Source organism: Canis lupus, chromosome X (assembly GCF_048164855.1).
Source record: "Canis lupus baileyi chromosome X, mCanLup2.hap1, whole genome shotgun sequence".
Classification (NCBI taxonomy): domain Eukaryota; kingdom Metazoa; phylum Chordata; class Mammalia; order Carnivora; family Canidae; genus Canis; species Canis lupus.
Genome location: NC_132876.1, coordinates 211,546 through 223,945, shown reverse-complemented (window position 1 = coordinate 223,945; position 12,400 = coordinate 211,546).

Sequence of the window (12,400 nt, the reverse complement as noted above, 5' to 3'; positions counted from 1 at the left end):
CAAGCTTGCTAATTTGATAAAGCTATTAACTCAGTTTTTCCTTTGTTAATTTGTGAGCTCTAATATGCTTTACCATTTTATTAGTTACTGCAACTTTCCAACACATATGCCTCCACTATTATCTGAAAGCATATTTTTTTTCTATTATGATTTTCTGCTATTCCAATATTTTAATTTAGGATATGTTCTTATTTATTTGGAATACTTTCACTTTTCTCACTCTACTAAATTCATACTTTCCATGATAAGATAAAAGATAAGATCTTTAGAATGTTTACTTCTCTGTTTGTATTCATTTTTTACCCATAACTCTTATTTTTCATAGATGAGGTAGTACTTTTAGTTCTAGACATTAGAGTGTCTGTAGAAATATGGAACTTTTGTTTCAAAAGTCCTTATTTGACATTTATGTTACCCATTTCCAGAGAGTCTATTATTATCCATTTATATTAACTACTATACTTCAAATGCAGAGTTTTTTCAGTTCAGGGATTGTTCTCTTATTGTTTGATTAGTTTGGTTACTTTCTATATATTTTTTCTCCTTCTGAAGCTGAAATTGTTCACATATTTGGCCTCCTGCATCTATATATCAATGTGGATCCATATCATAGAGCTTTTTGATATTGATTCCTAGGCACTTGTTTAGCTCACAGTGCAAAAATCTCAGCACTAATTCTTTTTGTTATAATTATCACAATATCAAAAACTTTGCTTATCTCCAGGCTACGGGTGCCATTTGATCCAGGTGAGGTAGATAATTTGGAGTTAGTAGAGGGAAAGTGAGCTCTGTTCAGATATCCATCTTTCTAGAGGGTGGGTTTTAAATGGCAGTTCACTTAGGAGAGCAATGTTTTCTTCTAAAAGTGTGGAGAGATAACATTTTTCTTCTCTTTCCCTATTTCTCCTCATTTTTGTTTGTAATGGTAAATGTACTTTCAGCAATCTGTGCTAAGAAACTTTGGCCTTCTCTCCTGCTACTTCTTTTGTAGACTCTTCCTCCAAAGATCCTGAAAAAATAAAGTGTGTTTTGAGGCATACTCTTCTTTAGAAGGGGCTTAGCTAGTTATATCTCTTTATTTATCTGTTCATACATTAAAAAATGTTGAGTACCTATTCTGTGCCAAACACTGTGTGTATATATATATATACAACACCCAGTGCTCATCACATCAAGTGCCCCCCTCAGTACCCATCACCCAGTTACCCCATCCCCCGCCCACCTCCCCTTCCACTACCCCTTGTTTGTCCACAATAGCCAAACTGTGGAAGGAGCCTCGGTGTCCATTTACAGATGAATGGATAGAGAAGCTGTGGTCTATATATACAATGAAATATTCCTCAGCCATTAGAAAGGACAAATACCTACCATTTGCTTCAACATGAATAGAACCGGAGGGGATTATGACAAACACTGTTCTAAGTGAGTTAGACATATACAGTCTCTACCCTCATAAAACCTACATTCTATTGTGAAGAAATAATCACAAGTTAATTTCATATAGCTACAGATGATATAAGGAAACTGAGATGAAAATGGGGGATACCAGGATGAGAATGTGAATCAATAATATCTTGGAGAGGAGACTGAAGGTATGAGTAAGAAGCCTGGGGAAAAATCAAGGGAAAACTCTTGATAATAGAAATCCTTATCTACCACTACACAAAGGTAGGAAAAACAAACAGGGCTTACTCTTTTTCAGATCTTCTTGTCAAACTGTAAAAATAATTTGTGGCTTAGAAACATATAATCAGGAATAAGTTATACTCCTGACCAGGTAGAATAAAGTCTCATCCCAACAATTTAACAAATTTCAGAAGAAAACCCAGGTGCTCCAATTAAGGCTGTGCACAAATCTTAACTGAGCTTCCCATTTGTATTCACTCACCCTCAAACTTAGAAATGGAAATTCATGGACCCCTCCTCCGAACTATTGAGTTAGAATCTTGGGATAAAACTTGGGAATTTGTATTTTAACAAGCCCTCCAAGTGACTCTTATGTAAGTTAAAGTTTGATAAATGAGAATTTAGAGCATAATATATAGGTAGAAAGAACTTTAAGTTGCCAACATTTTATTAGTGCAGAAAAGGAAATCTAGAATAAGCAGGCTCACTCTTGTTAACATAAAAGCAAGCTGAAAAGAAATACCACAGCAAATATTCAAACAAACTAAGGGGAAAGTGGTCAAAAGAACTAAATGTGGAAGAAAATACATAACAAATACTGAAAGTCTCCTCATCTTCATTGAATAATAAAATTCCTGTGTTTCACCTGGGCTTATGGTTGCACAGTCAGAAAATTACATTGTTCAGCCTTTGTTACATCCAGATGTGGCCATATAATTAAGTTCTGACCAACAAGATGTGGGAACAAGTAATATGCTTCACTTTCAGATCCTCCTCTTGAGAGGAATGAGTATGCTCCCCTTTACCCTTTCTCTTTCTTACTGGCTATAGATATGAAAATGGTAACTGGAAAAGCCTGTTTAGACACAGACATTGAAACTACACAATTTGTCCTACCACCCATACCATACCACCTTACCTCTCAATCATAATGTGAAATAGAATAAAATTCTATCTTATTTGAGCTACTGTATTTTGGGGTCTCATGGTTGCAGCAGTTTTGAATATACTCTATTAAATACACTGCATGAATCTGATTAAACAAGGACCCAAAGACAAATGATACAGTGACAAAATGACAAAATGAAAAGGCAGAGTGTAGAACTCAGGGATCAAATCAAAGATCAAAACAATACTACTGTAGAATTAATAATTAGGAAGTTGAAAAGAATAAAAAAGATGGGTTAAAATATTGTTATTAGGGATCCCTGGGTGGCGCAGCGGTTTGGCGCCTGCCTTTGGCCCAGGGCGTGATCCTGGAGACCCGGGATCGAATCCCACGTCGGGCTCCCGGCATGGAGCCTGCTTCTCCCTCTGCCTGTGTCTCTGCCTCTCTCTCTCTCTGTGTGACTATCATAAATAATAAATAAAAATTTTAAAAAATATTGTTATTAATATAAAGAAACAGCTGAGATACATTCACTTAAGAAATACTTTTGTAGCAGCTACTATTTTCCCACACACTGTTCTAGGTACAGATTGGGGGAAAGAGTTTATATAGGCTGTATTTCAAACAAAGAAAATAGTATAAGTGAAACTCTGATAGAGAAAAGAGCTTGGTGTTTTTATTCATAATGGAAGTGAAGTTGGTGCAGCTAAAGGCAAAGGAATGAGAGGCCATAATTGTATGGGATTAAGTTGGAAAGTTTGGGAGGGACAAGATTATGCAGGGCCTCTAAGAACCATGGTAAGAGCTTCAATTTTATTCTAGGATAATTGGGAAGCCACTGGGATGATTTAGGTGGTGGACAAGCATGATTTAATTTTGTATTTTGAAGCTACCTGTTATATGAAGGATGGGTTACAAGGGGGATAAGAATGGGTCCACAATAGCCAAACTGTGAAAGGAGCCTTGGTGTCCATCGAAAGATGAATGGATAAAGAAGATGTGGTTTATTTATACAATGGAATATTACTCAGCCATTAGAAACGACAAATACCCACCATTTGCTTCAACGTGGATGGAACTGGAGGGTATGATGCTGAGTGAAGTAAGTCAATCGGAGAAGGACAAACATTATATGTTCTCATTCACTTGGGGAATATAAATAATAGTGAAAGGGAATAGAAGGGAAGGGAGAAGAAATGGGTAGGAAATATCGGAAAGGGAGACAGAACATAAAGACTCCTAACTCTGGGAAATGAACTAGGGGTGGTGGAAGGGGAGGAAGGCAGGGGGTGGGGGTGACTGGGTGACGGGCACTGAGGGGGGCACTTGATGGGATGAGCACTGGGTGTTATTCTGTATGTTGGCAAATTGAACACCAATAAAAAATAAATTTATTATTAAAAAAAAAGAATGGGAGCAGAGAAACCCATTGCTCACTTTCCCTCCAATAACAACTCCAAGGCAAATAATAATGATGGCTCAAACTAGGAAATGCCTATGAGTAAATACCTAAGTGATGTCTCACAAAGATTGTGTGTGTAGAAATGAGCTTAGACAAAGAGGTCTGACCTGAAGATATAAAATTGGAAGTCCACAGTATATACTTGCTAATTAAAGGCATTGTACCAAATGAAATCAGCTGGGGTTGAACTGTAGCATAAGATAAGAGAATTCAAGCCCAAGCTCTGAGAAACTCGCAACATTTAGAATGGGTAGAGGGGGGAAAATATCCAAATAATACTGAAAGGGGGAATTCAGAGAGGTAGGAAGAAAGCAAGAAGAGTGTGGTGTCATGGAAGGGGGAAGAGTATGTTTCACTAAGTAAAATGCTGCATGGAGAAGTCAAATGAGATGAGGACTGAACAGTGTTCATTGAATTTAGCTATAAAAAAGTCTTCAGTGGGAGCTCTCTTAGATTACAGATGGTTAAAGAGTAGGAGACAGGTATGTAAGTGTTTTTGACGATAAGATGACTGGCAGCCTGTACCTCCTACGAGAAACTGTAGCTTGCTTTTTTTCTCTCCTGTCTTCTTTCTTTTTTTCAAACATAGTATCTGGGTCTAAGGAAAACAGTCTAGGTCAGCTGAGCTGTAGATACTGAGCAATGTTTTTTTTTTTTCATTCCATTTCAATGGCATTGGGAGGTGTGGCCTTTCATGTTATTGGAAGGTAACATCATAGGTTCTGGTTTGGGCTTGGAAGGAAGCCACCTAAATCTCTAGGCTAGAAGAGAGAGAGAAGGAAGGGAGAGGGAGGAGAGAGAGAGATAAAGAGAGAGAGAGAGAGAGAGAGAGAGAGAGAGAGAGAGATTTCTATGTGATCCTACCACCCTACTACAGATTATATTTAATATTTGGTTCCAAGTTCTCAGCTAGGAATAAAGGATTTTTATTTGTTCTCTTTGTCTTCTTTGTGGCTCTATCTACCTCAAGGACCTCTTTGAAAGATAAGATAGGTCACAATTCATATGTTCTTGGGATTTCCTCTCAAAACATAATCTCAATAGATTCTTTTAGCATCTCCCCACTTCAGCTTCTTACATGGTCAAGCTACCAACTTAAATTACACATCCCTCAACAGTCCTTGTCTTATTCCAAACCTGTGCTTGTACTTTCATACTGAAATCTTTCTGCTATTCATATGCTACTCATCTATAGTATTAGAGTCATAACTTTAAACTTCCACCTATAGTTGTCACCCTACCTCTGCCAAACTCCTCCAAGAAATTGACAATATACCTGGGCCAATTTCTATAGTTTCTTAACATTTTTCTAATAGGCTCTGTTCAACTACCTGACTGAAATTTATTGTGTCATGTGCATTATGGAATGTGCTATTTAGTACTTGCCTTATGTTAATGAGCATGTCTAGGCTTTTGTTACCAATGTGTTACTCAATGTGATCTATATAGTCATTGACCAGGGTGTTAAGTGTTAACCTCATTTCTCATACTTATAGAAAAAAATGTAATAACCAATTGTAGTTTGAATTGGCTTCTTGAAGAATAAAATTATCTAATTTTGAGAGGAGCACATTAGCTTATATCTTTTTTTCTATATTTGTCCCTAGTATTTCCTCAGATCAATATTAACATCTCTACCATTTGCATACTGTAATAAGATTTCATTGAGTTTACTTTTGTGGCTACATAGATTTGGGGACAAGAACTTTTCCCCCTCACAAAATGACCTATTAGCTTAAAATTTTTTATAAAGTTATTATTCACATACAATAAAATTCATACATTTTGCATGTACAGTCAGATGAATTTTGATATTTGTATACAATTGTGTAACTACCACACATATAGCCAGCTTTGGGAACTACTACTATCTCTGTCTACATTCAGACTGTTTTTAGTAATTTTCTCAGGTGGTCTTTATAAACACTCCAGTTTGAGTACCACTGACATATTTATTATTGTTGCTTGGCCTAGGGTTACTTTGAATACAATCTCCTTTCTCTTATTCTTTCATAGACTGTTGATATGTTGTGGGGGGAGTTGGTTTCCTAGCATGCACAGATAGTTGACTTTTATTTTTCTGCTGATATTAGCACATGCAGAGCCATGCATTCAACTGGTGGACCCAGACAATGGAAATCATTGTTTGGTTTGGCTTAGCATATTAGTGCTTCCACAAATGCTAAAGAGAAATGTTTTTTGTCTAAACCACTGTTTGTAAGTCAGTGGCTATAGGTACCACTATGGCCTGACAACTCCAAATGTCAGGGATACACCTATAGTAGGTAATGAGGAATAACAATGATGAGGAAAATGATAATTTTTCATTTTAATAGAAAGCAATGACTTTATAATTAGAACTTCAAAACTTATGCCTTGAGTTTCTGCATGAATATGATACAGAATAAAACAACGATGTGGGTCAGCAATTTTCTATGAGATGCACAGGTACTGTTTAGTATCATTGCACTCTTCTCCCAGTATTCTCTATGGAAGTACAGAGTGGGTGAGTTGTAAGTTAGAATCGTTTTCCATAATAAAAAGCATTCTGGAAATGAAGGATGTTTATTCATTAGAGCCTTGGGATCTAATCTTGACTTTGCTACTAACTCACTGCGTAAGTACCACTTTTCCCATTTTATAATAAAGATAATAAATTAAATAATCCCTGAGGACCCTTCCAGCTCTGAAATTCCATAAAGCTGTAATTCCCACCACTTTCCTCCTTCTCCCAAACTGTGGGGAGAGAGAAGATGTGTTGGATTGCCTTTACTCTTTCAGCTTAACAATTAGCTCTTTGGTTGATTAATGCTCTGCTGGCAACAACAACATCTTAGTGAAGATGATTTAGTATTTCGGCAATTGCTAGATGCTTATAAATGTGCCAGCTTGGTGTATTGAAATTAGTAAGGTTTCTAAAGGTATTTCAAACTGGCCTTAATTAATTAAATGCTGGATAGATGCAGTCCAAGGTTAACCACTTAATAAATTGGCAACCAAATAAAAAATGGAATCAAACATTTTGAGCAGTTTACTGGAAGAGATCTGGGCTTTCCACCAAGAGATTCTGTAGCAATGCTGGCAGCAGGTTGGGCCATTTTTAAGCTCCTGACTCATTGTCACTATACCCTTTCACCCAAGACTGAAACCTTCCCCACAAAAAAACCCCGCACAGTGTCACTTGATTGGTAGCAACTATGTCTGTGTTAGTATCCACAGACTAAAAGAAAGTCCCTAAATAACATGTTAATAGTTGAGACAAGAACCATCTTTAATTCACTGTGTATTTGAACATAAGGATATTGTACAAGAGGACAATAGTGGTAGTTCTTAGGTATGTAGAAAGGTTCTTTGCTATTTCTCTGAACTGATATTTAAATTGTGACTAGAAAAGGGATCATAAAGTAAGATAATATCATCCTGCTTAGAAGACTGTAGGGACTGCTAAAGTATTAATGATCTGAAAATGAGAATTAAAGGTTGCCCATGTACCTACTAAGAGATTAATTCAGGAAAATTTCTGCTTTCTGAGAAACTAAAGGAGTTAATATTATCACTCAGGTTGTCAGGAAGCTGTATTATAAAAACCTGAGCATTTTGTTAACTTATAAGACCAAGAAACACATTAAGCAGCTACTTTGTGCTCAACTCTGTGCTAAATGCTATGGAGAACATGAGAAATAAATGAGATTCCTGCCTGGGAGTACTTACAAAGAAAGCATGATATAATAGAAAGAGTTATAGACAGAGAGTGATAAACCTTGGATTCCACCAGCTTACTCTGTGACTTTGGTAAAGGAACTTTTCTCCAAGTTTCAGATTCCCAGACCATTGAAATAGGATTCGGTGAGATAATATGTGACAGTACCTCAAAAACTATGAAGAGATAGTCACATGTGGTCAATGACAATACAGTTGCTAATGACTGGAGATAATAATGATATAGTAAACAAAACAAAACAAACCAGATATATTGATAGACACATTGGGTTAGAATCCTGTCCTTGTCATTTACTTACTGTGTGGCATTGGGAATTACTTAAACTCTTTAAGCCTCCATTCTCCATTTGTAAAATTTCTAATTTTAATGATTTCTAATTTTTAATGATAACAATACAAATGTACCACGTAATATTGTTGCCTATCACATAGCAGATATTTGGTAATGGTAGCCTTTATTACTCATCAAAATAAATACAGTTAGGTAGGAAAATGTATGGTGTAAGCTGTAAAGGCAATGGGAATTTAAAACTCCATGCCAAAATATGATATGAGCAAAGCTAACATGATAGCTAAAATAACTGAGAGTATCCCTTTAAAAAATTTTATATAATGATTTTGTATTATTTGAGTAAATACCTAGTAGTGTTATTCCTGGATAATAAGGTAGTTCTCTATCAAACTTTTTGAAGAATGTCCATACTCTTCTCCAGAGTGGCTGGACCAGCTTGCAGTCCCATCACAGTGCAAGAGTTCCCCTTTCTTGTTTCCTCACCAACATCTGTTTCTTGTATTATTGACTTTAGCCATTCTAATAGATGTGAGGGGATATCTCATTGTAGCTTTGATTTGCATTTCACTGGTAAGTGATGATGAGCATTTTTTCATGTGTCTGTTGGCCAACTGGATGTCTTCTTTGGAGAAATGTCTGTCATGTTCTTCTGCCCATTTTTGTATTATGTTATTTGTTTTTTGGGTGTTGAGTTTTGTAAGGTCTTTATATAATTTGGTACGAACCTTTTTATCAGACATGTCATTTGCAAATGTCTTCTCCTATTCTGTAGGTTCCTTTTAGTTTTGTTGATTATTTCCTTCACTGTGCAGAAGCATTTTATTTTGATGAAATCCCATTAGTTTATTTTTACTTTTGTTTCTCTTACCTCAAGAGACATATCTTTTTTAAAAAGATTTTATTTATTTATTTATTTATTTATTTATTTATTTATTTATGAGAGAGAGAGAGAGAAAGAGAGAGAGAAAGGTGAGACATAGGCAGAAGGAGAAGCAGGCTCCATGCAGAAAGCCTGATGTGGGACTTGATCCCGGGACTCCAGGATCATGCCCTGGGTCAAAGGCAGGTGCTAAACCGCTGAGCCACCTAAGGATCCCCAGGAGACATATCTAGAGATACATGCACCCCTATGTTTATAGCAGCACTATTTTTGATAGCCAAGATGTGGAAGCAGCTCAAATGTCCATTCATAGTTGAGTGGATAAAGAAGATGTGGTATATATAATGAGGATTATTCAGCCATCCAAAAGAATGAAACCTTGCCATTTGCGATGACATGGATGGAACTATGGAGTATTATTCTAAGGGAAGTAATTCAGTCAGAGAAAGACAAATACCATATTATTTCACTCATATGTGAAATTTAAGAAAAGAAACAAAGAACCAAATAGAAAAAAGAAGCAAAGAGACTAACCAAAAAACAGGATCTTAAGTATAGAGAACAAACTCATGGTTACCAGAGGGAAGGTAAGTAGGGGGATGAGTTACATAGGTGATGGGGTTTAAGGAGTGCACTTATTGTGATGAGCACAGGGTGATGTATGGAAGTGATGAATCACTAAATTGTACACCTGGAACTAATATAACACTATACATTGACTACAAACTTATAAAAACCTAAAAAATAAAAATAAACCAAAAAAAATTTTTTTTAAATGAAAATAGGCCTCTAAAAGAAAACTATGGGGCACCTGGGTGGCTCAGTGGTTGAGCGTCTGCCTTTGGCTCAGGGCATGATTCCAGGGTCCTGGGATCGAGTCCCACATTGGGCTCCCCACAGGGAGCCAGCTTCTCCCTCTGCCTGTGTCTCTGCCTCTCTCTCTGTGTCTCTCATGAATACATAATAAAATCTTGAAAAAAGAAAACTATGTTGGTATATTTTAAGAAACTATGTGAGATTAAGGCAGAAGCACTGGATACAGATATGAGAGTTGATGAGTTGGAATCTATGAGTTAACTCATTGGTGAGTGAAAACATGACAAGTGAGGGAAGGTGATTCTCAAGTTTTTGGTTTGAGTGATTCGATAGATGATGGTACCATTTATTCATTCAACAAAAATTTATTGATGCCTACTATATACCAGGTTCTGGAAATAGGACATCCAGCTAAACAGACATAGTTCTTGTTACAATATATGTTACAATCTAGTGGAAGAAACAGGATATAAACAAAAAAATGTAGTTCTAAACCATGTTAAGTGTTAAGAAAGAAAAGTACAGAGTGCTATCTCCAACTATGCCAGGGACACATAATAGTGAATACAAAAGGATAAGGCTTTGAGTGAAAGAAAAAATTATGACCTCATTTTTTTAACATGTTAAGTTTTGGAATATCAGTGGGAAGCATAGTTGAAGACATCCAGATGTCATGTGAAGATATAGATTTGGAACTCAGAGTAGATCTGGGTAGCAGATATTAAAAGAAAATATATTCATATGGTGATTGAAGTTATAAAATTACATGAAGTCACCTAAAAACAAAATACAGAGCAGGGGGCCACAGGGCTCTGTGTGTGTGTGTGTGTGTGTGTGTGTGTGTGTTTGTGTGTCTGTGTGTCTGTGTACATGTGCAGTCTTGTTTTTAATTGGATTTGAATGTCTTTAGTGGGGGCACATACTTCAAACACAGTCCATATAATTCTCTATGTTCTTATACCTGAATGATTTAGGTATCATAAATATATTTTACCTATTTGGCATCTGGAAACATTTGAGTTTTCATTTCTGATATAGAATAAAAAGCAGTGGACTTCCTAACATTTAAGATTTAAAACAAATATTAACCTATCAAAATATGTTAAATATTATTTGTGAATTATTAAAAATGCACTTTTGTATTTTTCTGTAAAGTTCTATGAATTTTAGCATATGTATTGATACATTTAACTACCATCACAATCTGGGCACAGAACAGTTTCAGCAGCCAAATACAACTACCTCATTCTACCACTTTATGGTCATCTCTCCTTCCACCCATAAACCCTGACAATCTGTTCTCCATCATTTATAGTCTTACCTTTTAGAGAATGCAATATAAATGGAATAATAAAACATGTAGCCCTTTGAGAGTGGTTTCTTTATGCAGCATCATGTCTTTCTTTGATAGTCATCCAAATTGTTCTGTATAACAATAGTTTGTTCTTCTAATTCTGAGTAGTATTCTATTGTATGAGTGTACTGTAGTACAGTTTATTCAGTATTTGCCGTGGAATGACATTTAGATTCTTTCAAGTTCTGGGAAATTATAAATACAGCTGATATGAACATTGCTGCTTAGACGTAAGTTTTCTTTTTTCTGGGGTGGGAACTCAGGTGCGAGATTGCTGGGTCATATAGTAAGCCTATGTTTTACTTTACAGGAAACTGCCAAACCATTTTCCAGAGTGACTGTCACATTTTTGTTCCTTCTAGTAATGTACAAGAGCTCCATTTGCGCATATGCTTGTCAGTGCTTGGTACTGTCAATATTAATTAAAATTTTTTCTTTTGTTATAAAAATAAAGGATGCATGTGTTGATTTCTTTAAAGGAAATATGCCAGAAAGGCAAAAAAGTGTAAAATAAAATCCTCCATTGCATCTCCCCAGGAGAAACTTGTTAATGGTTTCAAGTGTATCTTTTCAGAAGTATTTTACTTATTTGTAAGTATATATGGACACATAGAACTATCTTGTGCTACTTTTTAAAATTCAAGTGGTATTATAAGGGAATATGGTTCTACACATAAATGTACATTGTACACTAACATCCAGGATCCACTTTGAGACAATTTTGTATAAGGTGTAAGGTTAAGGTTGAAGATGTTTTTGTCTGGTTTGTATACTGATGTCCAATTGTTGCAACACCATTTTCTGGAAAAAAAAACTATCTTTACTAAATTGAATTTCTTTTGCACCTTGGCCAAAAATCATTTGGCTACATTTGTGTGGGTATATTTCTTTTTTAAATTTTGCACTTTTTGTTTTTATTTAACTGTTTATTTTTATTCTAGTTAGTTAACATACAGTGTTATATTACTTTCAGGAATATAATGTACTAATTAAGCACTTCCATACATCTCCCACTGCTCATCACAGCAAATGCCCTCCTTAATTCCCATTATCTATTTCTCCCATCCCCCCACACAATCTCCCCTCTGGTAATCATCAGTGTGTTCTCTATAAATAAGAGTCTGTGTCTTGGTTTGCCTCTCTCTCTCTTTTCTCCCCTTTGACCCTTATCTTAAATCCCACTTATGACTGAAATCATATTGTATTTGTCTTTCTCTGACTGACTTATTTCACTTAGCATTGTACCCTCTAACTCCATCCATGTTCTTGCAAATGGCAAGGTTCCTTTCTTTTTTATGGTGGAATAATATTCCAATATATACAAAAATAGTCTTCTTTATCCATTCGTCTATTGATGGACA